Below are 6,288 nucleotides of genomic sequence, written 5' to 3'. Positions count from 1 at the left end.
GACCAGGGAACCAGGTTAACATTTTCTTCCATTCTTTTTTCTTCTTCATCACATTTCGTCTTGTAATCTGAACCATTCCTCACAGCGCATTCCTACCACAATATATCCCGGGACATGCACTATGGTTCAAAAAAAGGCACACAGTTTATCTAAACTTCTACTAGACAATTGGACAGTTAAGATCACATTTGTTTGCATTTCACTTTCTAACACAAAACATACACTGCTGAAATCAGATACTTTCATATGGTATATAAAATAAACTTCACTTTCAGTGGTGCAAGAACAGAATGTTAAAGTAAAAGACCTTTCCTGTAACAACAAAATGCATAAGCCGTAATCCTATATCCATTATAAAAAAAAGAGATTATTATTTACATAAACAGCACTTTGCAGAGAATGCCTTGTCAACTAATATGATACACCAGGCAACATTTTAGCACCTCAAGAATTGGGCACATATTCACAGGCAATCTAATGAGATCACACAAGTAAAACAAAAAACAAAAAATAAAAATTAGGATAAGAAAATAATTTTCTTCTATTCTGTAATAAAAAAAAATGTGCAAGATACAAAGTTATCTTCTATAACACAGTTAATTTTATAAAATAAACAGACACACCCTCACACACTTCATTTTCTTGGAGTGGCCGATGTTCTGAAGACTTTTCTTGGTTGGCGGGAGTTTTGTGAGTCTTCTCTTGACTTCTTGTCACCATCGACTTATGGCTCCATGTGTGAGAGCGAGTATGAACCCTTTCAGATTTTGGAATAGGTTCCTCTGCAGATTCTGCTTCGATGTCAGAAGTTCTTTTTCTCTTGGGTGTCACAGTTTTTGGTACAGTCTGGACAACCGTTTCTGTTGTCCCTCTATTAACTGACTTGAGCACACGATTACTTTGGATCAACAGCAGAATTACCAAGAGCTTTCAAAGACCTGGCACTAGTTCCTGCAGTCTCCTCTTTCTCTTGTTCTTTCCATTCATTGTTATTATTGGAAGCAACAGGGGTCTGCTCTTTATTTTCAATTTCCATTCCTGGTGGCACATGGATGTTCGACCTTGTCCTTCTTCTACCATCTTCTTCTCTGATGCAATTCCCTCCTAAAGACTTTCCTCTACCTGCCATTCCTCTGTGCTTTCTTCCTCTTGCATCTATTCCTGGACTTGTGGTGCTACTTGACACAACTGGAATTTGTATATCATCTCTCAGGGGCCCTATGTCTAGTCTACATTCTGTCAAATTTTCTGGTTTGATTTCAGTTCTAGCTTCTGATCTGTTTTCTGGTACATTTTCTAATACACTTTCAGGCAAGGGCTCTTTTGAAGTTTCTGGTCTGTAGTCTGACATTTTTTCTAATATACTTTCCCGTGGCATAGATGGTGGTAGTGCCTGACTGGTAGGGGGTAACAATCGGGATGTAAACTGATCCTGAGCATTAGTTACATTGTCACTTGATGTACTTGGAACTGCATGTACACTTGCACAGCCACACTCAGAACAACCCACTTTAGTTGACTCCACACCTAGTGTAGTGGTATGACCACCTTCACCAACTTACTCCCACTATTACAGCCTAAGCTACTGCCATTTTCTTGGTCAAGATCTGAACACCCATGGCTCTCATCTGCTCCATCTGGCTGATTTTCCTGACCCATGTCTTGTTGGTTTGTCTGCCATTTCTCAGGAAGACGCTCCTTTAAACCTCAGAACACCTCGGTTACCTTCATGCCGTGTTGCTTGGCTCTGGTTGTACACGTGAACTTTGACTGTGGCTTCCTGTGTTCTGTCTTCTTCAGCAGCTGGTCGTCTGGTAGCTGGGTTTGTGGGAGAACCTTTCTTCATGCCCTTCTGTTGCAAAAGTACCTACAAAAGAAAATGGTAGTTTAAAATTCAATTATAACAATACTTCTCCTTACACATAATGTAGCTGTATGATCAATCATCCAAGTACATAGAAGTGAGAAAAATGAATAATGATAAAAACTTTACCTCTCTCTTTGGTCTGCCTGGAGGATCAAGGAAGACTGTGACTGCACTTGTATTATCTGCTCTGAGATTAAGTTTGAGGTAGCGTCCCAAGGCTCCAGATACTACTGAGCGGGATGGATTCACCCATAACCTTTGCTGAAAATAGTAATATACTTTTAAATTTGTAGGAAAAAACAAGTACACAAAACTGACTTGTATAATCTTTCCATTCCATAAATCCTTTTCAATTATTCGGAACCTTCATCCCAAGAAACTATACATCTGGAGGTTAGCATACAACTTCTCTGAAGAGTTACTCTTTAAATTTTCCTTTAAATATAACTCACCTTCCCACATGAGGTAGGTATGCCTAAATAATGTTTTTCATTATTTTTCTCTGCTGAATGGGCCACACTAACTGCAGCATCAGGTGTAAGCACATTCCAGAGGCCATCTGTACCGAAGATGAGACATCTATTTCCGCTTAATATCTATTGGCATGACACACACATCTGGCTCTGGGGATACTACAAACTGATCATTTGTAGCATTATAGCTCCCAAATCACCTGAAAAACAAGGCCACTGTTAGACACCTACACACATTAGAGAATGAAGTTACCTTGTTTGTAAAGACATTAGCTTTAAAAATAAAAAGTTAAACAGCTCATCATGATGCTTCACATCTCATCCCACCAGTAAACTAACCTAAAGATCTAGCAACTGCCAGGAAAGGAATTTCATCCATTGGTGTAGATCTGCGAACAGGACCCTGGTGACCCGACTTGGGCCCTGTTCCACACCACACGTGGCACCCCAGATTTGTTTATGACCTTGCCACCACATTCTGTGATACGTGTCTTTTCCGCTATACTCTCAGGCTTGTGGTCCCGGGTCAGAGCCTCACCATGCCAACCACCATCTGTAATTTAAAGATAAATAATTTTAAAAAAATTTATGTACATCCTAGAGTACAACTGTTCCATCATATATAAATTCACTTTCCAAATATAATGGCCTGAGAAAAAAAATATCTCAAATAACACAAGGTTACCCCATTTACCTGGGTCTTCACAGCCAAGAACAATGCCTGAATCACCAACATGACCAATGTAAATCTTCTGTCTTCTAATGAAGGCTACACTTGCTGTTGTTCCACTAGTACTTGGCCACCCTGAAGCAGTTCTAGGCCATTGGTCTGTAAAAAAAATAATAATAATAATAAAAACTTTCTTTCCTAATTACAAAGATTGTAAGAAAAATGTCCTTCATACCTTATATAAAGTACATTTCTAGTAGAAGTTTTCTATTTCTGAATATACACTAAGAAGACTAATGACATTTTACTGTCTGTAATTTTTTAAGTTACTGAATTGGTTTCATTTATATGCAAATTGTGCTGGTTGTGTGTCGCACGCACACGTGACCACCCACCACCCACCCACCCACACCCACAGTTTTTTCTTACTTTTTTAAAATAAAACTGCATTCAGATGTGTGGCATATTTCCAGGCAAACTAAGAAAACACAAATATTCACTTAAGTAAACATATTTCTGGCCCAATATCTTGTGCTACCTTATACCGAGATGGAGACATGGTTTATCCTCAGTCCCACTCAGTGCAAAGTTATGGCAATTCACCTATAAATAGGAATGACCTCTAAAGTGTGCATACTCTTTTTCAAGTCCATGGAAAATGGGATTATTTTAATGCATAAACTAATTACTTGCCATATCTGAGTGTTTTGGTCTAGTGCTATAACTCCCCATCTGAATTTCCAAAATGAACATATGCCTTGCTTTTCATGTAGATTTAGAACAGCAAAGACTATTTTTATGCTTCCCTCGATGGGTGTTTATATAACGTCCTTTTTCTTGACTGACAAGTGAAGAATAATGTGTGTTGCCTTCACTCCAGCTTGTAATGAACAGTTTCCATTCTACACATGCTACCTTTAACCATTACTGAGGGGTAGCATTCATAGAGGCCCGGGCTTCGCTGCCGGGGGCTTATATCGTCGCCCGAGATGCGCAACCACTCATGCCAAATACCAGCATCCCATGCCGTTTCTTCGTAATACTACAAAAAATATGTTGTATTTTCAGTTTTCATTATTTTTTACAGTCTCTACTTGCCAAACTTCCTGATAAATCGAGACTGAAGGGTATTTTTGTCGTTATATAGACTCCATAGTTGATCATTATTCAGTCTATAGTCCGAATAAAATATGCAGTGTGCGGCATCATGGAGTTGAAATTGTTGGTTTGTTGCATTTTTTTTGTTTGTTGCATGGTAAAAATGAGAGTGTTAAAAACGACTTAATCACACTTTCACTGGCAGAAAAAAAATCTTTTGCCGTGATTGTAACAAAAAAAAAAAAAAACTCATGGCATGTCCATGCATCCTCTATGGCATGTGTGTACGTGCCCCCGGCAGATGGTCCCGCCATGCCATGGCATGTGCGTACGTGCCCCCGGCAGATGGTCCCGACATGCCATGGCATGTATGTACATGCCACCATCGGCAATGGGTTAATAAGCCTGATTATTGTATTGGAGGTCCAGACAAATCAAATTATGCATTCGTAGTTTACTTGAATGTTAAATTAAGAAATTTAGTTGAAATTGTAGCATGGGAAATATTATACTTTTCAATGAGAATGTGATCATATCTTCTGTTCTAAATAATTTTCCTCAAAGTGAACAATCAACTTTTCTCCATTTATGCCTTGTTTCTTGTCTATGTAGTCATATGGAGGGGGGGGAAGAGAGAGAGAGAGAGAGAGAGAGAGAGAGAGAGAGAGAGATGAGAGAGAGAATGAGAGAGAGAATGAGAGAGAGAATGAGAGAGAGAATGAGAGAGAGAATGAGAGAGAGAATGAGAGAGAGAATGAGAGAGAGAGAATGAGAGAGAGAGAATGAGAGTGAGAGAGAGAAAAAAAAAATTATTTTATATATATATATATATATAGTATATATATATATATATATATATATATATAATAATAATAATAATAATAAAAATCCAGAATTCCCAGACAACAAAAAAGTAAATAAAAGTCGAGAAATATCAATCAGACCTGAACATTTGTTAAAAATACTGGGGAATGCTATTTTGACATTTATACAAATAAGTAGAAATTACTGGACTGATCTTTTTACAAATGAGACTTGACTTGTCTTATCCATATGCAAAAAAAGGGTGCAAGTTGTAAAGATCTCGCACCACTATTACTTCCTGCTTTTACCTTTTTTCCTTGTTTAACAATCCTCTTACCCAAGTGAATATGCGCCCTAAACTTTTTTTTATGAAATCTCCAAGTTAATGGCAACATCTATCACTATAAATACACATAATCAAGTCAATGTCATTACACTGACATGTTTTCCATTTTCTCTCAAGAAATAATCTCAACAAAATCTGGGGAGTTTACTTAATTTTTGGAAGCTTCCAATATTTATCTAAAAATTGTATGTCTTTAAATATTTAATTCCTAGGTAAGTTTTCTGTAGTGCGAAAAAGAACAATTCTTCTAAAAGCTATGATCAAACTAATTACTGACATTATTTCACCCAATACGACATTTATCACTAATAGGTAATATATCTTTTTATAAAATTTCATCTTGTCTATATCCTTAGCAAACTTCTGGAGAAAAAAAAAAAAAAAGAGCTTGCTTAGGTCATCATGAAAAAATCTGGCTTGAGGAGCAGATGATATGCTGTCATGGGAAAATTTGGCTGAGGGCTGAGCTGCCATCATGAGAATTTCAGCTGAAGGCTAGGCTGATGGGAATGATTTGCCATGTGTGCACAAAGCTCTTGGATGATTACTCAATGGACATTTAGGATGTGCTTTTGCATTATTTTCATCAATAAAAAAAGTATGGATTATACCATCCATGAGCCATGACTAGAAGAGCACTGGCTCTAAGGAAGACTTTATTTCCATGCTCCAAGATCCTGTTCCTGTCTACTGTGACTGGCAGCACAGGTTGTATTACAAAAATTGAATGTTATGAAAAAAAATTAAAATGACACAAATAACAGCATTACTTATTGTTATTATTCTTGAAAGAGTTTTTCCTAGAGATATGGATTCTGTGCAAGAATAAAAGTTCATTACCATCTGGATAAAGCAAATCTTATGATACAAGTGTTAGTGAGCATCTAGCCTAGCTGCAGAGTCCACTCACATAAGCCTAATACCTGTATTTTGGGCCAGATGATGGTGATCCAATGGGTAAAAGGGACTAGGGAAACCTAACCCATTGGACTAGAGTGACAGGTATTGCTAAGAAAAATATGGCTGAGGA

The 6,288-nt window shown here is 37.5% G+C and overlaps 1 pseudogene; it reads right to left on the bottom strand.

Moving 5' to 3' along the window:
• Positions 1-536: 536 nt before the first annotated feature.
• LOC119569889 lies at positions 537-5,732 on the bottom strand (annotated as a pseudogene).
• Between the last annotated feature and the right edge of the window lie 556 nt (positions 5,733-6,288).

The sequence above is a fragment of the Penaeus monodon genome, unplaced genomic scaffold (genome assembly GCF_015228065.2).
Source record: "Penaeus monodon isolate SGIC_2016 unplaced genomic scaffold, NSTDA_Pmon_1 PmonScaffold_196, whole genome shotgun sequence".
In the NCBI taxonomy this organism is placed as follows: domain Eukaryota; kingdom Metazoa; phylum Arthropoda; class Malacostraca; order Decapoda; family Penaeidae; genus Penaeus; species Penaeus monodon.
This window is presented reverse-complemented; position numbering and strand designations above follow the sequence as displayed.